This window comes from Alligator mississippiensis, chromosome 7 (genome assembly GCF_030867095.1).
Source record: "Alligator mississippiensis isolate rAllMis1 chromosome 7, rAllMis1, whole genome shotgun sequence".
NCBI lineage: Eukaryota > Metazoa > Chordata > Crocodylia > Alligatoridae > Alligator > Alligator mississippiensis.
This window is the reverse complement of record NC_081830.1, coordinates 67321617-67347492: the sequence shown is the minus strand read 5'-3', so window position 1 is coordinate 67347492 and position 25876 is coordinate 67321617. Positions and strand designations below refer to the sequence as shown.

Genomic DNA, 25876 nt, shown 5'->3' with positions numbered 1-25876 from the left:
TGTGTTATGGCAACCCCCCCTGGGGCTCTCCTGGAAGTCTAGGGCTGGGCACGTGGAAGGGTCTGCAGTTGGGGCAGAGGGTTGAGGCTGTGTGCCTGACAACTAGTCAGGGATGGCTCAGCTCTGTGGATGGAAGGATTGGGTTCTGGGAAGCCCAATCCTTCCTTCTATGGATCACCTGTTTCCCTCCTGCCCAGTGCAAACCTCCCAGGCAGCCTGGCATGTCTTGCCAGCTGCTGCTGGTGCCAAGCTCTGGTAAGATGTGTTCGGCAACCCAGGATACTTGTGCCAGGCAGCAGGGCCTCTCTCTCCTTCCATGGAGCGCTTGTGTCCCAGCTGCCTGGTGCAAGCCTTCCAGGCTGTTTGGCGTGTCTTACTTGAGCTTGGTACCAGTGGCAGCCAGTAAGATGCACCAGCAGAAGGATATGAGTGAGTACTCTATGGAGGGAAGGATTGGGCCCTGCTGCCTGGCATAAACTTTTTGGGTTGCCCAATGTGTTTTGCTGGCTGCTGCTGATGCCAGGCTCCGAGGGGCATTATCCTTGCTTGTATAGAGTGCTTGTATCCCTGCTACCTGGCACACGGCTCTCTCCCTCCCTCCCTTGCCCCAACCACCCCCCACTGCCTGCCTGCATCTGTGCTGGCTTGGGTATCTGACAGCTCAGAGCAGCTAAGCACCCGATGAGTGCTAGCTTGTCTCTCTGCAAGGGGGAGCTAGTGCGGAGGGGGCCCCAAAGGCCCCTGGCATGCCTGTGGGCAGCAACCTAAGTTGAGTTGGGAAGGGATCTGGTACTGAAGTTTAATAGACTGGCTTAACCTAAACTGGTTAAGTCTGATACTACATCGATCCAGGCTTATCTTAGACCAGGATCCACCATTTTTAAATGAGTCTATATGCTCCAAACTTCTGTTCTGTTATGGGTATAAACCACTTTCTGACCATCTAAACCAGAAAAAGTGTAATGTCTGCACCTGGCCTCTGTGAGGTAGGTAAGTATTATCTTCATTTTACAGAGAATCTTATCAGCTATTCTTCTACTCCAGAACATATATTATCAACAGTTCCTGATTTATGTTTTACCCACATCTACAGTTTTTAAAAATTATTTTGAACAATTCTAAGAGATTAGCATAGTGTGGAGTTAAGTTTATCTGTCATCGCAATTTTCAAAGCTCAGCATCTTCCAGGACTGGCCTCTGCATAGGGAGAAATAATTATACTAGATAGTATGCAAGAAATCAGCTTCTGATGCAATGACATTCTGCTTATTATTTGTATATATGAGAAAAATCTCCATATTTGGCGCACATGTGAATAAGCATTCCCATTAACTTATTCATATTAATGTTTCAGAATATTGCATGGAACAAAACAGAGCCAGTGGATTTCAATCAGTTTTGTGCCAAGTTGCCTTCATGTATTCACTTGCATCTCTAACTGTGTAACACAAAGGTTTTCTTGTAAGAGAGAATTTGCTGGCACAAATACAAGGTTTCACAAGTTAAAATATGTGACCTCAAGAAAGGCGTATTATTGAAAAAGTCACAAGCAAGCAGGATGAACATTTAGAGAAAGAGTTCAATCATTTCCTTATTGAGCAATGAAATGAAAACTAGCAGCTAATATACCTGGAGAAGGGGTGAGAACTGGCAGCAGAAATTGATCAAATGTTAAATAAGGAACAAAAATTCTGCTTATGCAATTGCTCAGGAAGTGCAGGTGAATTAAAATAATACAGATACAATTCTCATTTTAAATTCCATGAAGGAGTAAATGAAAAATTCTTCTGCACAGTAACGAAATTACTTGTAAAATAATTCATAGAAAATATTTTCCTTAAAAGCATTTGGCTCAGCACCCAAATTTCAAATTTTTGTTCCTTAGAGATTATTATAGTGCTTTGCATTTTTATACTTCCCAGTCCATAACCCTGTGGCTTAGAAGCACAAATAACTTCATAAATATTACTCATTGCATTAGCAAAAAGCCAGATGTACATCCACATTTCTCCCTTTAAAGGGTAAGTAAATAACTATGGGTTACCCAGTGAATGAACAAATAGTAATATAAGAAAAGTATTTCCTGGAATTCTGAAAGTAACACCATTGACGTGCACAGAGGTAATTAATACAGAGTAATGAGGTGCAGCATTTGTGATGTTTGAGTGTCAATATTAACACTATGACAAAGTCTTGGTGACAGGCCACATTAGCTCTCTGTAGTTTATATATATTACTATATATTACTTCACATTATGAAGTTTCAATTTTTAGGTGCCTTAAAGCACCCGGTCTTTTTGTAACAGTGTGTAGAGGGAGGCAGGGTTTAGAGGATTCCACAGATACGAGTACTTTTTTCCTTGATTCTTGAGCTTTTTATTCTCACATTTATATATTTAAAATATAAGTTTTTTTCAATTACATTATTCATATTGCCCATAAAAGGTGACATTCTGGGGTTAGGTGAGATCAGAAGGTATAGTACTTTTCCAGACTTCTGCACCAAAATGGGATACTCTTGATAATAGATTATGCAGGCATTCAAAAGACAACTGTGCATGAGATCTGGTTCCTTTGGGCTGCTCTTATTGCAGTATAAGAATGGCCTTCTTGTTTTTTTGGTTTACCTTTTGGGTGCCAAGTCAGTCGGAGTGACAGCAATTCCCATCCACACGGCACAAATGCAAATGAACAAACAAGATGCCAGGCAGCAGGCTCCAGATCTGGCAGCTTCTAATGATGGCTGCAGCGTACACAAGGCCTTGATCTCAAGATGCAGTTCTGCATCTGTTCTAAAAGAAGAGAATATGCAAAAGCTCCAGCGCCATTTGTCTACAAGCAGCTGGACTTACGTTTTTAAAAGGCATGAAAAGTAACAAGGACCATAACATAATTTCCACCACTTGCAAATAAGGAAAATCCTGTGTGACAGATCTGGCCAAGCACCTCTTATTTAACATCTTCACATTGGAGCTGGGGCTCAGCTCTATCTAGGCTTCAGGCTGACTCTTACCCCCCCCTCATCACAGGCTCAAACACCCTCACCTAGAACTCACCAGTGACAGGTCTAGTCTTCCGGTTTACAGTTGGATAACTGTTCATCTGTAAGCAGACAGATGTAAGGAGAACGGTTTTGCACCATGTTTCTGGGTACACTAGTGCTCTTTAGTTTAAATATAAAAACACAAGAGAGTACAGATTCCCTAGAAAACAGCAAACATCCATAATGTGAGGCACCTCACTCAGATCCATCTTTCCCTTGAAGTCCTTGGGGATCCAACTCTCTCCATGAAGGCAGGGCTCACAGCTCATTGGACACCTGTGGTAACTGCTTATCTCGAGTTGGTGAAAATGGCTCCTCAAACCCTCTGTGTGGCCCTTAAACTTTATCAACATTTTGTTCCTCCTTTCTTAACTTCCTGCTGCTCTAGTCTCAGGCCCCTATAGAGACATTTAGAGGAAACTCTGCTCGGGTAACCTTTTTTAGTATATCCACTGGACTACCCAAGTGGATACATTCAGATCTTTAGCAGGTTTAGTAGTCCATTCATTCAGTATGGCTCATGCAGCCCAAGACGAAATGGGCAAACCAAAACACAAATAACATTTTCATACAGTTAAGGGGGAAATTTCCTCACATTCTCCACAACAGATAAAACTTTTATGCTGGATAACAAAACAGCAAAACATGTCTTTTTAATGTGGATCACATGGCAATGTCAAATACATGAGGCAGCAATGGATGTGTTCATTCTACTTGCATATAGCAGTTGTGGGCCCAGCCTTGTAAATACAATAGCCGGTAATCCAATTGTCCTTAACAAAATAACTCACAGTAGAAAACCCAGTGTTTGTCCGTAATCCAGTGCTTTTCTGTACTAAGCGCTTTAGAAGGAAATGATAGAGAAAAGGTGAAAGTCTCTGAAAGGAAGTGCAAAGATCACCATGAGAACATTTTTGTGTTGTGCAGCCAATGCACATGATGTATGCAGAAATGGGATCAGTAACTTCAAGGCATTTAAACTAAAGCCAATAACAACATTAACAATTGTCAACATTATTATTAACTACAGCTACATTTTTATTCCAAATAGCTGTAACCTTAAAGTGCTGCCCACACTGAGGCAAGGCAGGCACATGTGTAGGGGTGATTACATGAACTATGACGCTTAATGTTCTGTTTCTTTCATCTCCTGGTAGCCCTGTTAACAAGACAGAGAATGATGAGTGGGATCTTCCCTCAGGCTGGGTAACCTGCACTGCTACTCTTTAGATGTGAGGCATGATAGCCCAATGGGACTTTTCCATGGCCTGGACTGTTGAGCTGCTCTGTCTTGTTATGTGGGCCTTCACCATTTCTGGCATAGTGATGCATATTTTTTCTAGGACTGGTTTCTGCTTTTCTATTGAGTCTGTCCCACAAGCAAAACCAAGAACTACTTTTTATAGCTCTGTAAATGCTTTGTATGGACAAGCAAAACTAAGGCTAAATACAGCAGTGCTCTTTCCAGAAACTTTATTATCTTTATTTCTCATGGCTGTTTCCCAGAAATGCCCTCATCCTAACTGAAATGCAATGGTTAAAAGCTGAAATACGATTTTAGACTGATAGTGTCATACGTATTAAAGAGCAAAAAGATCATCATGGTCATTCGACCTATGTATAATATGCCATAAAATTTCACACAGCTATTCTCATTTGAATCCTAGGCCCCTTGACACATGAAGCTAAAGGTATGATGGGATCTAATGCATGATTCACACAGCAGTGCAAATCCCATGGCGCCTTATTGCTCATACAGGGAGAGCCCAATTCCCCTGCCCCAGGGATGCGTGAAACCCCCAGGGCTGGAGGATTGCCACAGGAATGATCTCCCTGCCCCAGGGGCATGGAGAAAACCTCAGGGCCAGAAGATCCCTGTGGGCACAATATCCCTGCACAAGGGGTGCAGGGAAACCCCTGTGGCCAGAGGATCATGGTGATCCTCAAGCCCCGAGGTTTCATGCAACCTCAGGGCCTGGAAGATTACCTCCTGGCCCGAGGGTTTGGAGAGGCATGCTAGGGGGACCTAGCATCCACAGATGCTGGGGCTGAGAGTCTCCAGCAGTTGCAGGACTCCTAGCCCTGACTAGGCAAGGTTCATCCCTGCAGCTGGGAGACCTGTCAGCAGACAAGACTCCTAGCTGCACAGAGGACCCTGCTGCACGTGCAAATTAAAACTTGATAGCAACCAGCTATAAAGTGAGTACACATTTTCGAGATCTAACTTTATAGCTGGTTGGAGCTTTTTATTGTGATAGCTACTTTGCACATATAGCTGGTCTCAAGGTAACTGTGCAATTAACCAGTTAAATGAACAATACCTGTAATGTGTAAAGGGGGCCCCAGTAGCTTAGGGTACATGAATATTCTTCCAAGAAGAAAAAGGAAACAGTGTGATTTTTTAGTTTTTCCCAGTTCTCTCAGGACAGACATGAGCCTATGAGTCACTTTCCACAGTACGTATCCTTTAAAGAAATGAATAGAAAAGTAAACATACTAAATAAACATATTTTAAACACCAGAATTGTAAAGGGCTTTGGTCTGCAGTCATACCACTGGGAATTATGCTATAAGCAGCAAAAGGTGTGGCCACTGCTTGAATGGAGAAAGGATATTTCAGCCGCTGTGTCACAGAGGATTTTTCCTATACCTAAGAGGTGTCAAAGAGTCCATGGGCTGGATCTGGACCATGGACCTCCATTATCCAGCCCCTTGTGCTGCCCATGGGTTCAGAGTTGACCAACACATAGCACATGGCATGCTCCAGACTGATCCCATGTGCAGGGCCCAGGACACACTGCACATGGCATCCACCACAGCGAATCCACAACTGATCCACAACACACACTGCAAGGGGTACCTGCCCCATCCAGCCCAGGACTCACTCCAGGACCCATGCTGCACATGGTACCTCCCCAGATGCTATGAAGTGGGAATTACATGCAGCATGGGTCCTAGACCAGTGGGAGCAGCTGTTATGTGCAGCACAGTCCCAGACTAGTCAGATCCAGTATGAAGAAGAGGGGTGGAGGGCTGTGGGCCTAATCTGGCCCACAGGACCATCCATACACCATTCAGCTGGCCATGGACTGGCCCTACCCCATTCATCCAGCCTGTGGGGCCAGAGGAGTTTGACACCCCTGGTGGATGCTTTATGCATGTTACAGTTTCTCCTCCATTTTTGGACACGACAGACTCACAAATAGAGATTTCACAGACCACCTGTCAAGATATCGTTGCAGTATGAAATATTCTTTTGTACAAGTTCTATATTCTCCACCTATCATCTACATTTACTAGTATAGTAATCCAGAGGGAGAGGATGGTCTTTATAAAACCTAATAGAATATGTGGTATTCTCCGTATCAGCAGTGATCAAATGCTCCAAGTAACTGGCAATTTGCAGTTCAAATTTTGGACAGGACAACTGATTGTAGTTGTTAAAAAATCTTGCTCAAATTGCTATCAAGCCAATATCAGGGCTCATGTAAAACTGCTACCCTTTAAAATAAAGTCAAAATTGAAAATTTAAAGGCTTTTCTGATTAGTAAAATGGGCTAAATGGAGAGATTTCAGTCTTGCAATCAATATCACATCTTCTAAAGAAGAAAATGAATCCAAAGTGGACACTTTGGATAGATTATGCACAGCACATTCCCAAATGAAAATAAAAAAAATCTGTTACAATTGTACACACCTGGCCTATAATAATCTGGATTGTAGATTTAGAGGAGGAAAAAAGATCTTTTGTTCCTGGCTCACAAACTAAAGAAATTGGAATAAGAAAACCATAAAATTCTCATCTTTCTAGATGTAGGTCCCAGAATACAAACAAAACAGTGGGAGCTGTTTCTCATTAATAAGTATCTTTACTGTATCCTGCCAAGTAAGGATCAGATACAGGCTCCAGAAACTAATATTGTAGGACAATGAAAATGCTATGGCCTTGCTAAATCATTCAAAAGTCCAAACAACGCTAAGGTTATTCAAGGCAACTTTGAAGAAGAGGAGAAATACTACAAACATGTAGGAGATGTTTGTTTGGCACAGTGCATATTACTCCCTTCTTGTAACATTCTTTTGTTACTTCCTCAATTTATGCTGCTCCACACTCATATGAATTTCATAAATCTCCTAAAAAATACTCACCATCTCAGCAACATTTCTAACAACATTCAGAAGGGGATTAAAAATTATACTGGTTCAAAGTCCAGGACTTGCTCCAGCAATTAAGTCTTTGATTAGTGCCAAAATAGCACTGCTTGTTTGCCAGATATAAAACTATAGTAATATTAAGCATTAACATAGCAGTTTTCTTTAATCCACCTCAAAGCGCTTTACCAAGCAAGGCAAGCATGAGTGTCTCTATTTTACATATGGGGAAACTAAGGCCTGAGAGGCTGATGATGTACCTCATGGTAGAATGATACTAATCCATACTCCAGAAACCATTTTCATTTTCCAACACTGAGGGATAGAGGAAATACCAAGCCAAACTGAGAAATTAATACCTGTTCTTCCATTTTGGTCCCAGCTCACAATAATACTGCATTTTCTCACATACAACACACACCTGAATTAAATATGCCCCCTATTTTCGGAGGACCCCAAGAAGGAAAAAAGATCTTCCCCTGCTGTACGGGTATGGATCTAAGATCTGGGTTCTCCAGGGCTTGGGGCTGCCCAGGGAGGCTGGGGGCTTGGGAGCCAGGGGCCATGCGCCAGGAAATCATGCCAGCCCCAACCCTGCCTCTGTGGGCTGGCTTGATCCAACTGCATGAGCACTGGGGCTATATCCAGCCACAGTGGGGCTGGGGACCACACAGACGGGCCAGGTCCAATCTAGTCATGACAGGGCTGGGAGCTGTGCAGCAGGGTCAACCCTGCATACTGACTGCAGAGCCACATGCCGTATCTGACCCATCTACAGTATATGTGGAGCTGCTTAAGACCCAAACAAGCACTGACTTCATGATCAGCTCTCATTTGTATACTTGAGAGAAACTAATTCTGATCAATTAAGCAAAGCAGAGAAAGAATCCAGCTTCTTTTTCAGCCTACTTTTATTTTCCCCATGTTTAATTATGTTCAATGAGCATGCAAACTATAATTGCTTTAGATGAGCAGCAGCATCAGTGACTCAAGTCTCCCCCATAAATTAGCTGACAAAAACAACCAGAGCTGAAGTACAATATTTTCCCTAACATTTTGCAGAACTTTACAGCTAGCATTCAAACACAGTGTGAATATGTTAATAAATTATGTCAAATCTCTGCTTTAAGGTCTAATAATACATGACCTTCTTGAGCTAGAAGTGCTGAATCAATGAAGAGAAACAAATATCTTTTATTCATAATTTGATACACTAAATTCTCATCATACCAGCTTTATTGCTCATAAGAAAGAAGGTAAATATTTTCAGTTAAGAAGAACATACTGTTTGGTTACATAGAACAAAGAGTATTATCTTTATCTATAGACTTAAATACTAATCTGAACAGAGTCTAAATGCTGAGATAAATGCTCCCGAAGCTAGCATGCCCCATAGGACATGCCATTTCTAGTTAGGCCCACTTGTTCAGAGTGGGCACGCACTTGCCTCACAATTATTCCCCTGAATATCAACTTCATTTTTTTTTTAAACTTAGGACTTGTTTGCCTGGGAGATTATAATGGCACATTTAAAACTCTATGACATGCATACTCTTATTCCAGGTTAAGACTCACTGGGAACATCTACACAAGATGCTTTACTGCACAGTAGATCTAATTACTGTAAATAAGTGTCACCGTCTATGTGTGCTGACCCTTACCGCACAGTAAATTGTGCTAATAAAAAGTAAATTTGCTACGTGCAAATTTACTTGCGAGTAATTACTGTGCACTACAGCATGTATAGACATCTGACTCAGAGCAAATTTGCTCCTGGTCAGCCAGGCAGCAGGGGGCAGGAGATTGCTCCCTGCCCCCAGGAGATTGCTCCCTGCCCCCAGGAGATTGCTCCCTGCCCCCAGGAGCTGCCTGCTGCCAGGGTAGGCTCCGCCACTGGATCCCAGGTTGGGACAATGTCCCCCTGCCCCGGCTCATGATCATGGAGCGGGGACTGGGGAGCTTGTTCCCAGCCCCAGCTCTGTGATCACAGTAGGGCCTGGGGACATTGTTCCCAGTCCCTGCTCCATGATCACAGGGCTGGGAACAATCAGGCAATCAAGGTGTGGGGCTTGGAAAGAGCTACAGGGGAATCCCCACCCAGCTGGGGGCTCGCTGCTAGCTGCCCCACTGGTGGATTGCAGCAGAGGGCTAGGACCTGCCCCTCCCCTGCAGCTCTTTCCAAAACCCTTGCCCCCAGTTGGGGAGCTGGGGCCAAGAGCTCCCTGCTGCAAGGGCAGGGGGACATTGTCCCCACTCAGGCTCCAGTGGTGGAGGCTGCCATGGAAGCGGCCAGCTCCCAGGGTAGGGAATAATCTCCCAGCCTCTGCCAGGAGGCAGTCATCTCCTGGTCCTGTGCTCCCTGGCAGCCCCTGGGCTAGCACCCCCTGGCTGCTGCAGGACTCCCCCTAAAGCTCCCCCCGGCTGGTGCAGGGTCAGAGGGGAAGGAAGAAGACTGCTGCCAGGAGAAGCAGATCTGCTCCTGTATCCTCACTCGTCTAGATGCCTACCTGGGATGGGCTTACTTGAGTAATTGGGCACTTGTACACATGAGAGGGGCTTAGTCCTTAGGTTGCATTCTATGCACTCTAAATCAAAACAGTGGGTTTTTAACTGAAACCCACCATTTCAGTTTAAGGGTTTCTTTCATTGTTATGGTGAGGGGCCTGATCCTTTTATTTTATTTTTTTTGGTGGAGTCTGCCCACAGCTGCAGGGCGAGCTGCCAGTGGGTTGAGTGGCCCCTGAGCTGCTGGGGCCCTGGTCCTTCCCTCTGCAGTGGCAGTGCCCCATAGGGCCACCCAGGCAGGCTGCTAGAGGACTGGGTGCTGCCCCAGCTTGGAGAGAGCACCTGGCCAGATCCAACTCTTCCTTGAGCCCAAGCTGGGGCAGCACCCAGCCCACTAGCAGCTCCCCCACCCCAGGCAGCTTGGGGGGGGGGGGGTACCACTACCACAGAGGGAAGGACCAGGGCCCCCCACAGTTCAGGGGCTGCTCAGGCCACCAGTAGCTCATGCCCTGGCCACAGAAGAGGTGGGCTGCCTCTGCCAAAAAAAAATTTTTTTAAATTGGGCCCCTCTCCACTTCTGCCTTCAGCAGGCATCTGCTAAAGGCAGAAGCAGTAAGGGGACCACTCCTTTTTACTGTGGAGCCTGCCCATCTCTCCTGCAGCGGGGTGGGCAAGCTGACCAATAGCTTCAATGCATCATTGCAAACTAAACTACATCAGGATGTTGTTTAGTTTGAAACAATGCAAATTCATTTTAAACCCCAAAACTCCTGCATGTGTACAGCATGATGCCATTAAGCCACACAAAGTGACATTTTCTTCACATACACGTGGTAATGGATCACGTGTCCAAGGACCCATTTACTCTAGAGTAAACTCACCCTGCAGCGTTTGCACATGTAGACATGCCAACTTTTCCAATGTAGTTTAATCTGCTTCCAAACTTGCACGAGCTACATTGGGAAAAGGCCTTCATAGCACCATAAGACAGCCAAAACAAGGAATTGAAGTGATATTCTTACCTTATACTTGCATAACTTACAATGTAGACAAGCACTGGCTGTTATAGCTGAAAGAAAAACCTTGAAAATGTGATTCAGTGACAGTAGCATGAGTTTGCAGAAATACTGAAACTATAGCTTAATGGTACGAACTACTACAATCACTTCAATAGATGCTAGCTCAGGTGTCAGTGATGACACTTGCTGTGTCATTTACTATTTTACTAGCCATTAAAATATGTAAGGAAGGAAAAGAATCATCCTGCAAAAAATCAACACAACCTATCCTGAGCAATCCTGATTTTAGCTAGGCCTTTAACAACACATGACAAAGGCAAAGAGGTGAGTAAGTGCTTTAATTTTCCTGAAAAGGGGCTCAGTTTTCACAAGTGGGAGAAGTCCCCTTCTAAAGAAGGCATGCTATGATGCCATACTAGCTCCCAGGTACCATACTTCCAGGCTTGAGAAATTTCATTATAAATTAGGGGTGAGACAAAATAGCTAACTCAGCATTATCTATGGTCCTCCTACCACACTGCATAACAATATAATTCCTGGAGCTGTAGATAAAAGGCTATAACCCCATATGGGAGTTCCACTGCTTTAAAATCTGTCTGTTCAAAATCAGAACAGCAGGCATTCACTAAGTTCTCAGTCTCATCAAAGTTATATTACAAATATCTCAATAAACTCAGATTATGCAAACCTAAAAGGAATAATATTTACATCACTTAATAACTAGACTTCATAGGGAAAGGAAAGCTCAAACATTATTTCATAATAAAGTGATTTTCCATACCAGACTAAACAGAATAAATGTTTTTCCCATGCTTTTCTCTTGAAGAACCTGCTTCTGTTTATGTCAAAGATGTATTATTAATAAAAGAAGGACATAAGGATATAATTATATTTGATCTGTGGGTATTAGTCTTATTTTCCAGTAAATCCTAAAAAAAGTAGCAAAGCATGAGATCATCCTGATTCAGGCTACCAACTGCAGTGAGAGCTATTCATATCCTTCAACAACAGAATCAAAACAGGGAAAAAGTTCAACTGATGTCACTCAAATTATGTTTGCCATGTAGAGATGTCTAACTATTCAAGGTGTGGACAGGTGAAAATATTATATACAGTACAAGCTATTATGTAATTGGCTGAAAAACCAATTTCCATCTTACATTTAGCAAGTTCTTAGTAACAGGGGTGGTTAACCCTGTTAGTTTGAAGTCAGACAGACAGAAGGACAGAGTGGTACCAGAAGGTAGGGTGGCTTGGGGGGGGGGGGGGGAGGGGGCGGGGCACAACACCTTAATTAAAGTGCCCCTTGGGAGCCACTTTAACTAAAGCATGCTGCAGTGTCATGTGTATTCAGCATCCTGTACTTCAAAATGGCAGCAGGGGAGCTTTAACTAAAGATCATTCAATCTGCCACCATTCTGAATCGCAGGGACACTGAATGCACGAGAGGCTGAGACTACTGCAGCATGCTAATTAGCATGCTCCAGCAGACTCAATTAATCAAGTCTGCTCTGATGTGCTAATTAGCACACCTTGGAGCAGGCATCAGGCACATGTATAGGTGCCCTTCAAGACTAACTTGTTCAGAGAGGTAGGAGCTCTCACAGACAGCAAAGCAAACTACTTGTAACAAAAAAGAATCCAGAAGGCCTGAATCTTAGGATATCATCATCAAAAGCCCATTTCCACAAGGTTTTGAACTTCCTCAACTACTGTTGAACCCAATGGGACTGAAGGCTGTTTGACAAATTCCAGTATTGGTTCCTAAATGGGAAGTGTAACAGAGAACCTGGGGCTCCCAATTACTTTAAGATAGAGGCAGCCTGGGAGAGACTCCCCAGCAAGCCAGCTTCAGCCTTGGGCTTATAAACTCCGAGGGCCTTGCCCATATCCAGTCAGCTGACCATCTGCAGGTGCCTACTAATAGCCCAGTAGCCCGTTGCCCTGGCAACTTGCAGCTCCTATGCTCTGCCCTGTCTGCAGAGCTCCCTGGTTAGGCTGCCTTTATCTTAAAGTAACAGGGAGGCATGTCTTCACTTCCACATAGTTTCATTAACCATTACTGAACTGATCTTATAGATTTTGTATGCCTTTAATAGGATCAAATACCACTGGTAAAGTAGTTTTATGAGATTTGATATTACTATTATAATGGTAACAGTGGTTGTAATACCTTGTCCTCAGAGCAGTATAGATTTATAGAAGCAGGGGTTAAGTTGAAAATTTTGGATGTGGATTTCAAAAAACAGTACTAATAATACTCAGTACTTTGTAGAGCTAAGTGAAATCCAATATTCTTTGTATTATCCCCATTTTTATGGATGACAACATGGATGAATGGATACGTACAGGTTAAGTAACTATCCAAAGTGACACAGTGAAGCACCGATGGAGCTAGAACTCTCTCCTACATTCCAGATTTACACTTCACTGACTATGAGGATAATAGCCATTTGCAAACTTGATATCTAGACCCTGACTGAGCTTTCATGTACCCACAGAGCTGGAGAATGGAGGGATGAAGTCCTGGCCAAAATGAAGTCAAGCGGGAGGCAGGGTAGATTTGCACCTTACAGACTAACTAAATCAGAGATATATAGCATATGCATTCATAAGCAGTGGCTCACTTCATCAGATGCTCTGAAGGGACAGTTAACAGTTTGTCAGTGTCCCAGGGACAACAAGCGAAGCAATCCGGGAACCGCGCTCACGGGACCCGGCAAGGACAGATACAAAAGGAAAAATAAAAATGGTTACTTATCTGTAGGGGAGATAATGCCAGAGGGGCGGAGGAGAGAGCCTGCACGGTTCACAACCCGTGCCTTTATTCAATTAAGGCCGGCAGGTGACATTAGAGGGAATCACCAGCCAGTGAGAATAAAGGCAGGTACTGGCAAAGAAGCTGGGGGAGCGAGAGAGGCGGCAGAGGCTCCTCACGCCGGTAGCACGCTGCACCGGTGCAATCAAAGGCAACCCAGGCAGGGAGTGGCAGCGGAGGCTGTGGGCGCTCCCTGCACCAGTAGAAATAAAACAGAGGACAGGGAGAGAGCTTGGGGCAATGAGCTCTGAACACTGTCGAGGGAACACAGTGTTGGAAGCTCCGGTCAGTGGAGAGACAAGGACAGAGACCTGGGGAGAGAGGCTGCATCCAACCCTGGGGATACGGAAGCTCATCCGCCTGGTCGCTCCCAGATATTGGGCTGTGAAGACGGGCTGGGGATAAAGAAGGAAGGGAGACATCAGGGGAGTGACATCGGGAAGAACCTTGCTGGGTACCGGCAGGAGAGCTGAGTGGATCGACTCCTATGACCCGGGAGTTGCGGGTCTTCTTTTCTTTTTCCCTTTTTTTTTTTTTTTTTTTTTTCCTTTCATTGGTGCAAGGGCACCTGAGTAGGCCTCAGGAACAGAACCTGCCAGTAGCAGGGGACTCTGAACACAGAGGCCAAGCTAATTCACCGTCCCGCTCACGGGAGGTGAGGGGACAATAGCCTAGAGCCTCAAAGAAGTGACAAAGCTCGGGAACACCCACGCTGGAGGAACGGCCGCCTTAAGACCCGGTGTCCCATCAGAGGTTGGCATGAGGTTTGGGGTATAGGGGAGGTGGAGCCCCATAAACATCCAGCTGGCGATGTGATCACTCCTGAGGATCCTTCGGAGGCTAATCCCTCCACTGGTGTAATATTTAAAGTCATGGCAGGCGAGTTTGTGGGTGGTCCTCAAGGCAACCAACACCCACCTCAGGGGCTTCACGAAGCTGTCGAACGCATACCCCTTACGACACAGACTAAGGCAGCGCATGAGAGGGCATTTGAAGTCAGACAGGTGCAGTCAGTAACTTCAAAGAAGCGAGGTTTGCATTGTAAGAATTTTAGTTTCACATCATTGCTAATATTTTCCTGATGGTCCTCCTCTATAGTTTTTCTAATTTCTAAATACTCTTTTATCTGTGAAGTAGATGTCTTTCAAACTAATATATTCTTTTGAACACATGTATACAGCTAGGAAAAAAATAATGTAAAACAAATTTAACCATTAAGATTGTTTTAGTCATACTAGAATAATGTACCAGTTGATTGTATCAGTACAACTGAGAAATTTCAGAAGCAATGAAGTGCACTGGATTAGGGCCTGAAAAAGAAAAAAAAAAAAAAGAAGAGCAGTAGAAAACCACAAGTAAAACTACGACCCTAGGCACTCAAATGTTCCAGTAGTTTATTAGAATGAGCAGTCAGGTACAACAAAAACCACATACACAGCCACTCAGATTCTGTGCACGTTGTTGGTTATAAAAGTATATCACAACAAGATCTCAAGCCCTATTGAGATGGGTAGTCTACTCTTTTCGCTTTCAAAGACAGAAAAGAATAAGATCATCTAATCAGACTTCTGACATATCATAGACCCTTAAATTTCACCCCATTACCCTTTGTGAATCAAATTACTTGTGTTTGACTAAGGCATATCTTCTAGAAAACCATCCTGACTCCAGAAGAGTTCAAGATTGAGCTGATTTTGTTTTATATTTAATGTTGAACATCCCTTATTCAGATGCAATTCTTTGAAAAGATGGTAACAAACCACCAATGCCAAGCCGCATTATCAGACCTCTGGGAAAAGAAGCAGCTAATAGTTTTGAGTACTTAACACTGTTTTTCTGAACTGCCTTGTCCAAAGCATTACTTATCATGAGAACCCTCTCTCTTATTTGCTTTCAAGATCAGCCCCTGGTACTGATTCTCAACTGGGTTTTTTTGTTATTGTTTTGTTTGGTTTGGGTTTTTTTGGTGCTTTGCTATCTATAGGCCCAATCCAAAGTCCACTGAAGTGAAAGGAAAGAATCCCATTGACTTCCATAAAATTTGAATCTGGCCCAGTGGCCCTTCATAAGCGTCTCAGCTAATAACAACATCTATTTAACACACTTTATTTGAAATAAGTAATGGCTTTGATCCTACAACTGATAGCATGCAGGAGGAGAGATGTCTCTAATGACAGCCCATTGCTAATGGGGTTTGGGCCTTGGTGGCAGTCCACTTGTATGCTATCAATTACAGGGTCAGAAACTAAATAATTTGTTATGGCTTTTATAACTTTTGCTGTGACAAAGGCATGACTGTTCCCAATCAGTCCTGTCTATAATCTGTAAACAATCAGTCCTGTCTATAATCAATCAACACTTCTTGATCTCCTTCCCTGTTGATTTTACCAACTAAACAGCTGATTCTTCCCCCTTCCCAGTTTTTTGGATTTTAATTTAATTTCCATAGATCTAATTGTATGATGTGCTATTTTATTTGTTCTTTCCTATATTCTTGGTAGTCAGAAAATGTTTTGTCCCCAGGCTTGTTCTGGACTTTCTCTGACTCCCTGAGAAGACCAAGATAATCTGTGGGAACCTTTGACCGAGATCCACATCCAACTCTTTCTGGATCAATAGTAGTCTGCCTCCATCCTCCTAAACTATTGATTAGGGTAAAGATGGAGTTTCAGGTCTCTCCTACTTATTTATTTATAGCATCTGCTTTGTTCCCAAAAAGTGTGTTTTCAGGCCTGAGGGAAAAAAATTTCCTTTGTAAACTACACATGCAAAAAGGCAAAGTTACTTTTTAGAATAAAGATGGTTAAAAGAAAAAAAAAAAATGTAGTTTATTAAAAATAACTACATAAATAACACAGCCATAGATTCTGTTCCTGTAGGATTTGGTGTGTCTTACATCAGCAGAGGTGCATATTAAAAATGTTTGTATTTGTCAATAGAAGTATTGGAAGATAGCAAATGATATCTGAATATTAATGGCAGTTGAACAAATCAGATGGTGCAACTTCCATTTCCCTTTGTATGATTTGTGCCACTATTTTTTTTAAATGATTGTAACCAGCGCTCCCTCTAAGTTGCGCGGTGTGCACAGCCATGCAGGTGCTCCTGGCAGCGTGGCATGAGCATGACTGTATGGTTGTGCACACCACACAGCTTAGAGGGAACACTGATTGTAACAAGTGGTCGACCCAGGGCCAGTCTGAACATTGGCCAGGCCACTTGTTTTAGGTCAAATAGCCTGCCTACCTCGCCTGCCACACCTTTGAAGATATTAATTAAAAGATGATAACAAGGAGGGAGGCTGCCCATTTACTTGGCCTGATGCTGATGGCCTATATAGACGGTTCCAACCTTCCCTATACCATGTCCCATGCCTTGCAGATGGCATCCATATTACTCCAGTGCCCCACACTGGGACCCTCACTCCAGTGCCTCACGTCAGCACTCTCATGCCTTTCTACTGGAGCTTGCAATCCCAATGCCCTCACATCGGGACTCTTGGTCCCTGTGCCCTCGCAGTGGGTTCCCAAACTCTCCCACTCAGGGCTCCCAGCCCCTCTCTGTACCTCAGGACCCTCTTAGTCCCCTCATTCTCCCACACTGGGCCCTCACAGTCCCCTTATCACCATGCCCCAGGAGCTTCACATCTAGCTCCCCAGTAGGCTTAGGACCCCACACTAGACTCCTTCATGCACCTCAGAAATCACAGTGAGCCTGGGCACTGCCTCAGGTCCCTTACTGACCTGAGCCTTGCCTCAGGACTCACTGTGACCCCAGGCCCTTGCTTTCTCTTCAGGATGTGCTCCCCTAGTCTTTCCCTTCCACGGAGTAACCCACAAGAAAGCAGGGGCTGAGGCTTTCTGGCACCCCAGACTCATCCTTCACTGGGGAGGCACAGGTGCGGCAGTTCCTGGAGACTGCCTCGCCACCAGCAGTCCCACCACACCATCCTGCCTCAGCAGCTTGTAGGTTTAGGTTATGCCCCTGAACCAGGAGCCTCCACCTTCCCCATAGCTCCTTCCCTGTACCTCCAAGATGTTATAAGCAGCAGCTCCAGATGGGTGGTGCTCTCTCTCTCCGGCTGCTGGCAGCATACTGCTGGCTATACTGCTCAAAGCCCTGCTCTTAGGAACAGCTAGGCCTTGTTCCCAATTGGGTAATTGTGCTTGATTAGGAGTACAGCCACCTGTAAGCTGCTCTGCTGCTTGTTCATGCCCCTCTGAGTAACAGAGCACACCCTGTGCTCTGTTACATTGATATACAGAATTTGGTCCTGATTCTCCAACCAACTCTGCATGCGCAGGTACCCATGCCTCCGACAAGGCAGTTGCAGAATGCAGGCCTGTTAACTGGCCAAAATGACAATTTTTTTCTTTTAGCTTAAGGCTAAATCAGTTCCAAATTGCAAATCAACTGAGCTGAACACAGTCATTCAAGTCTGTGTGGCTCTGCCACTGGGCAAATCTCCTTCCTCCCAGACCCATCAATCTGGGACTTCAGATACTCCCCAAATCCACAGCAAGCATCCAGACATTCAAAATGCCTGACCCTTAATTGATTCAATCTCTTCAGGTTAGTCTAGCCTGTCTAGACTGAACCAATTTGCAAATGAATACACATTCATGAAATGCAGACACATGCCTGCAGTGGCTCAGGGCAGGAGCCGGGGGCACTAGATCAGACCTCGGCTGCACGGAAGTTGTGCTGGGGGGCTGTGGTCAGCCCCAGCAGTAGCCTGGAGTAAACTGGCCAGGGAAGGGGTTTAATTCCCAGATGGAATGGCCCCTGAAAAGGGAGGCACGGAGGGGGGTTATTTGCCCCCTCCCTCCAGTGTCTGGCAGAGGGAACTTATCTTGCCACTCACTCTCTGCATGGAGAGAGTGGCAACAGTGGTCAGGACAAGCAGATCCCGCTGTGGTCCCCTGGGAGCAGAGGGGGGGAAATAGCCACCCTCCCTACCCCCCCACATAAGAGGGCCATGCTGGCTGGCCTCTGGCACCGCCCCTGCCACTGGAGCAGCAATGGGGGAGCAATCCTGGTATGGGCTGCAGCCCCTGTCATGGGGTCCTGAAGCACAAGCCTTTTCCTCATGGGGGGGCCACGCTGTGGGCAGAGGCAAGGCGGGGAAAGCTGCTGCAGGCAATGGTGGCAAAGCTAGGGGATCTTGAGGGGGCTATGCCCCACTCCGAGCCCCAGTGGCACTGCTCGCCACAGTCCACGGCAGCTCTGATCCCTATTTGTGGCCCCCTCACCAGGAAGAGGCTTATACTCTCCACACACCAGGACAGGGGCTGTGGCCCCATCAGGGTCCTGCCCCCTTGCCGCTCCAGTGGCAGGGTTGGAGGCCTGGCCAGAGGCCAGCCAGCAGGGCCCCTTAGGCAAGGGGGCAGGGAGGAGGGTTATTCCCCACTCCCTCTGGTGTGTGGTGGAGGGGGCAGGATGGGGCTCATCCCATCACTAGTCCTGTGCAAGGAGTGAATGGTGGTGGTGGTGGTCAGGGCAGGCACACCCCGGCTGTGGTCCCCTGGGGGCAGTTGCGAGTAGGATGCCTACTATGGATCTGGGAGTATCTGAAACACCAGACTGATGAGTCTGGGAGGTGGGATACTTGCAGGTGGCAGCGCCACATAGATTTGAATGATTGAGCTCTACTCAGCTGAAATTTGGAACTTAATTCACATGGCCTCCTCTGCCTTAGGGAGCCATGCCAGCCATGCCATTTGGCTGTGACCCCAGCCCCACTGGTGTAGCAGCGAGGGGGGAGCACCTGGCAGACCCTGGCTCAGGTCCATGCTGATGGGACAGGGAGAGGGGAATTAAACCCCCTCCCTGGTCAGTTCACTCCAGGCTACTGCCAAGGCCTGGCCACACCCCCGCTGCTGGAGCAGCTAGGGGAGAAATGCAGCACCAGTTGGGCAAGGGAGAGAATAAACTTCTTCCCCGCCCACTTCCTGGCCAGTCTGGCCAGGCCCCTGTCCCTGCTCTGGCTGGGGAGCAGAGGGGCAGGGACACCCTGCTCTGCTGGAGCAGAGAGCCCAGCCCAGAGAGCATGCCAGGATGCTGTGTGACAGGGGGGGCCTCCTGGGGCTGAACTCTGTGGCCCGCCTGCCTGTCACCGTGATAGCAGGCCTACTCAGGGCCGAGCTCTTCGTGGCCCGCCCGCCTGTCTCTGGGCAACCTCCCGCTCATCTCGCCCGCCACGCCTTTGATGATAATTAGTTCAATTAAGATGATAATTAAGCGGGAGGCTGCCCTTCGACTGCCCCGATGCCCAGGGGCGCTCTGTGGCTCCGACCTCCCCTAATACCGCAGCCCAAGCCTCGCAGATGGCATCACGGTGTTCTTCCTCACCGGCCCCACACTGGGCCCCAGAATCTTCTATGCAAGACCCCACTATGGTCTTCTCTACTCAGGTGGCCACTCCACCGTCATCAGGGCTACCTCACCCCCCCGAAGCTATCTTCCCCTCTCAGGTGTGGTTCCCCCGGAACCTTCGGCTACCTAGCCCTGGCCCACCTCAAGGCCAGTCGGGACCCCAGGCCCCGGCTCTTGGGCATCCCTCGCGGTGGGCCCCCGGCCCTTTTGACCCTCACTGGTCCTGGCCCCAGCATGGGCCAGTTGAGGGGACTCTCCCTTTCGGGCTGGGTCTCTCTAGCCACTCACTAATACTGGGCCTCACTGTGCCACTACTCCCTTCCTCCTAGGAGCCACCGCACCACCTCGCCCACATCACTGCCACTCTCGGGGTCCGCCCTCTCTGGGCCCCTCACAAACACTGGCCCTCTCAGCCCTCATAACACTGGCCCTCTCAACCCTCATCCAACTCAGGGGTCACCCACCCGGTTGTGGTGGGAGCTAGGGGTTAAGGTGCCCCAACCCTCCTTTCACCGGGGTGATAACTGGCCTGGCATTTCCTGGGGGCTCCTGCACCACTGAGAGCCCCACCAGACCACCCACTCCCGGCAGGGTGCAGTTTCAGGTCATGCCCAGGACCAGGAGCCTCCTGCCAACCCCTTGCAGCTCCCCCTTACCTCCAGATTGATCACAGCAGCTCTAAGGCCAGGCAATGTTGCTGCCTGACCTCCTGTAACCAAACTGCCTGGTTTATATAAGCCTCAAAATGGCTGCTGCAATCAGGCACCTGGAGGCTGCCAGCTCCTGGCCCTTAAAGTGGCAGAGACACCCTGTGCTCTGCCACACTCCTCCCCTCCTTAAATCTTCACCGCCCCCTCACTGGGGCTCACTCATCATCGCCCCCCAAGCTGGAGCCTCCCCATATTCGAGCCTCCGGTCTTTTAGGCCCCACGCACTACCATCCTCCCAACTGGGCTCACCGTCCTGCTCTCTCCCTTCCCGAAGCTATTTCCCCCTCTCGGGTGTGGTTCCCCCGGGACCTCTGGCTACCAGCCCTGGCCCACCTCAAGGCCAGTCGGGACCCCAGGCACCCAGCTCTTGGGCGTCCCTTGTGGTGGGCCCCTGGCCCTTTTGACCGTCCTGGTCCTGGCCCCAGCATGGGCCAGTCGAAGGTACTCTCCCCTTCAGGCTGCTACCGCAGGACCCAGCCCCCTCGAGGCCTATCATTGTGCTGGCCTTTTACTGGGCTTGATGTACCGCCCCTCTCGGGCTCCTCATCGGTGGCTCCCTTCCCACTGGGGCCTCTCCCACTACCGCCCCCTCACACCGGGGCTACGCAACCCACTGGTTGCAAATGGCAGGCACACACCGTGCACTGCCACACACCTCCCCCCTTAAATGGGGCTCACATCACCGCCCCCTCTCTTGGGGCTGATTTCACTAGTGCCCCCTCACTGGGGCCGGGGTCACCGTACCCCGCACACAAGCCACCGGTTGCACTGTGTTACTCTGATTTAACTTAAACCAGGAAGGGATCAGGGCCAGAAGTTGCATAAAGCAGTTTGGGCTCAATCAGTTATGTCTGATACTACATTCCACCTGGTTTATCTCAAAGTGGTTTCAGCCATTTTGAAACTGGTTTCTGTGCGCTGAACTTATATTCTGGTACAAGTTTAAACAAATTTCTGATCACTTTAACTGGTTTAAGTGTAACTTCTGTCCCACCTCCCAGACTCATCAGTCTGGTGTTTCAGAAACTCCCAGATCCATAGTAGGCATCCTACTTGCAAGCCCCAAACCTGGAGGCCTTGGAGTTCAGAGCCCCTTTTCAAATTGCAACAGGATACATAATGCTGCTGAACTCTTGCCCAAGTGAGGCTGAAATCTCTTTGTGGTGTAACCCGGGCAGTACTCCAAGAGGAACTCCCTCTCCAATTGAAGGGATCAAAGCAGGTGCACAAGCGCTGTGGGAGATGTAGGGACTCTCCTCCCCCTATAGAGCAGAGCTAAACCACCAATGGGCCTTAACCATATACCTTTTAATGAAAGAACAGTACTGGGAACATAGGCATAAACCAGGGGGTATAGGGGACACTACAATGCCCCAAGGGGGCAGGATTCAACAAAGGTTAGACACTTACAATCATTGACAAAAGACAGGGTTAACAAAATATAAAACACAAACAGCAGAACAAACAATACTGGTTGGTGAAATATAAAAAGGCACAAAATATAAAATGTCAAATGACAAGGAAATATAGGGCCTACGTACCTGGAGGGAGAGAAAGGGGAAAAATACAATGGCCTCTTTCCACTGCAAGAAGACTTTCTCCTTGTTAGCTCACTTACCCTAAATCACCCCAGCTGTGACTTAAACTCAGATCTCCCACATGGTAGGCAGAAACACTGCCACACAGCCACCAGTGCTGGTACTGCCCCATTCTGCTAGGGGTCTTGACCTTCACAGAGCCCTGGCCTCATGTGGAGCTGCCTGGCCTCTTATTGGAGGAGCTGGAAGCAGGGCTGGCAACCTCTCAGGTTGTTGCTCAGATCTTGCTGGAGCTGGGGAGCCTCTCCTGCTGGCCACAGCCTCTTGTAGGGGATCCTGGAGCCCAGCGGGGAGCCTTTTCTGCTGGCCACACGCCGTGCTGCTGAGGGTCCAACTGCTGCCTGCAGGTCCTGCTCCTTCAGGCTCTTTTGGTGCAACTGTTTCTGCCCCGCTGGCCCAGCTCTTGCCAGCTCTTTGAAGCTCCTTCCTTGTGTTCCCTTACTGGTCTCTCCTGAGTCAGCTGCACTGCCCCTTTTATCCCCCACCAGGTGACCCAAGGGGCCAATCATGGGACACGGAGGGTGAGTCTCTGGGGCCTGATTGGTGAGGAAAGGGAATCCCAAGTCCTCCAATCATCTTTTACCCCTTCAAAACCCCTGGGCCAAATCATTACCAGATTGGTGAGGAAAGGGAATCCCAAGTCCTCCAATCATCTTTTGCTCTTTCAAAACCCCTGGGCTAGGTCACTGCCAGCTAGCCCGTCACAGGGGATAAAGTAGAGGTATCAAGTCTCCAGCTTCCTGTTTGCCTGCTCCCTGACTGACAAGTGTGCAAGGTGCAGAGGGTTGTATAAGGAGACACGGATTGAGCGGCACTCAATAATGCAATCCTCCTAGCTTTCAGGTAAACATTCTCTTCTACGGACTTTCTCTGCTATTTGCCCATTATCACGTTGTTCTTTGCACTAGTGTTATGTATAGAAGTCTGCCCCTGCAATTTGCACAGGCTCAGCCTCTGTATGGAAGAAGGGCACTATGAGTATCGAAATGTTTGAGATCCCTCCTTCTCCTGCTGTAGTGGCCTTACCCGGTAAAATTTTAAAAAAATTGAATAAACACGTGTAACTTTCCAAATGTATTCTGCAAATAAACTGTAAGGCAAAATGCTTATGTACAAAACATTGGATTGGATTTAGTATTTTTGAGGTGGTAAAGGCAAACAAATGTACTGAAATGTAATTTCCTATTCCTGTTAAAAATCAGTTGGGCATGGGCACTTCTAGTGATGATTGTATGCAAAAAGCATTAACAACACTTCATAGTTTGTGATAAATTCAGTCAGAAAGCCATGATCCTGGGTAAATCCTGCACAGTGAGAAATACGCACACTTCTGAGGCAGGGGGTGGAGGTAGTGAAATGTCTATACATTAAAAAGTGTACCTTAGTCTCTAGTACAGGGGTGGCCAACCTGTGGCTCTGGAGCTGCATGAAGCTCTTCAGAAGTTATTATGCATCTCCTTGAATCTTTGCACAAGCACATGGTGGCCACCTTCCATAGCTGTTACATCACGTTGTGTGCTTGTGCAAAGATTCAAGGAGACGCATAGTAACTTCTGAAGAGCCACATGTGGCTCTGGAGCTGCAGGTTGGCTACCCCCGCTCTAGTAGGAGTGCTTCATTGCCTTCAAAATGAAACCACAAACATTTTAAAATCAGATTATTTTATTGCAGAAGCTGCCAGAATGTGGAGCTGAAAGGGTAGAGTGTAAAGATGATTAGAGATTTTGGGATGAAGCCAAAAAAATTGCAACCCTGTGGGTTGGGTAGGAGAAGGTCCTCAGCATTTCTTATTATTGTGCCTTAAACACAATGAAGTTATTTTGTACCTTGCTTTTCCATTCAGACATGGAGATGCTGCACCTCACTGAAGACTGTTTATGAGCCAAGTTTTAGAATTTAGCTTTTGTTTAAAAAACTCAAAAAAAACTATGTGGCAGTGGCATCTTATACTGGGGAAAGTGCAATTTTTTTCTGCCTCCTATCTATTGAAAATGGCTGAATGGATTTTCCTTGGACTTTTATAGAGCTCTGTTTGGTTATGACCAAGTATGGAAAAAAATCTCATCTTCAGTGAAATATCTTTCTGAAAGCTATGAGCAAGTGAGATCAAAGTGTTATAAATTAAATTGTAATTATATTTACAATATGAGTATTTTTTTCAGAAATATACTGCATACAATGTATTATAGTATTATATCCATGTAGTAACTTCATCCCTAAGCATATTACAAGCTTGAAGCCAGAGTTTAAACCCACTTAAGATACTGGAATGGGATCAAGTTCTTGAGCTGATCCTCTAACAGCACACAATAACCTCATTCCTAGTGGAATTGCAAATACCTCAGTACACAGTGACACTATGTTATAAGCCAAATGCACCAGGATGGAAAAGGAAGAATGAAATTCCCCAAATTAAAGTTTGGCCAGGATACTCAGGGGAATTTCATAATTCTTGGAAACAAACAGACAATCTGGATCTCAGTCTTGCACTTCAATTCAAAACCTCATCTCAGGCACAACCATCCAAAACATCCTGCAGTACTAAGTCAGGGACTTTCTCAATACCTCTTCTTGGAAGTTTCTTAACCCAATGTTGACCAGGCTCAGCCCTTTTTAAAAAGCAATTTTTTTGTATGCTGGGACTTTCCTTTGTAGTAGATTTCCTGTAGTTGTAAAATCTGGGAAAATTCTAGTATCTTGCATTGCCATGCAGGTGATGGCAACACTAGGCTTCTTTTTGGTGTGGGCAGAAAGCAGACATTTCATGCAAAACCTCAGTTCACTGTAAATATTCTCATGTTGTTGAGTTTTTAAAGGCACAAAAAAAAGAGTTTGTGTGTGGCTAGAGCTCATTACCCCAAAGTGTTTTATTAAACATGAAAGCAGGAGTAAAAAAGAAATAGGAAAGTGTTTTGGCTATTGGAGGAGTTCACAAAACATGGTCAGGCAGAACTTTTGTTCCCAGGACTGCATATAAGGATTTATCAGAAAACCCTTTGCTCAGAAACATGTCTGAACCTAGGCTTTCATTGTTAATGTATTAGTGTCAGCAGGAGAAACAGATCTGCCAACATATAATGTCAAATTTGCATCTTTGCACTGTAAAATATTAATCTGGTTCCTGCTGTAGTTGCATTGAAGGCTCTGGAGGGTATCAAACCCAAATTCTTGACATTTCAGTTTTATTTAGTGAAACAGCAGGACAATTTAACAGACCACATTGTATTCACTGTTGAAAGGAACTCCACTAATGAATTAGCTGCATTTTGTTGGTGGTAACACAACCAATGTTTGGAAGGGCTGCTTGCCAGGTGAAAAATAATGTGTTCTACAAATTGCAGGAGGAACCTGGCGACAGCTAATGTGCACTGGCTGTGCTGCACAGATTGTGCACAATGTCATTCTGGCTCGGGCCAAGGCCTGCCAAAAGAAAATGTGGAAGTAACTGTCAACAAGGTTTACAGTGACGTTTATATTTGTGCAGCCTTAGCAGAGGGGATACAGTTCCATGATTTTCGTTGAAGTTTGGCACAAACAGCTACTGATCCATGGCAACATGCTGTTCATTGTCAGAGAAAGAATTTTACATTGATTTTACATCATCCTTCCTGACAGTAACGTGCCCAGACCTAAAAACCCTCTGGCATGTAAAATCA

The 25876-nt window shown here is 46.3% G+C and overlaps 1 long non-coding RNA gene across 1 annotated transcript in view; it reads right to left on the bottom strand.

Annotated features, from left to right (window-relative positions):
- Positions 1 to 20612, bottom strand: part of LOC132251437 (uncharacterized) — a 34728-nt gene extending 14116 nt beyond the window's left edge. Inside the window, exons 1-2 of the long non-coding RNA XR_009463495.1 lie at positions 20569 to 20612; positions 2628 to 2792 (exon numbers count right to left, since the gene is read on the bottom strand). This is a non-coding gene — a long non-coding RNA (uncharacterized LOC132251437). The remainder of the gene's footprint in view (positions 1 to 2627; positions 2793 to 20568) is intronic.
- Positions 20613 to 25876: the final 5264 nt, after the last annotated feature.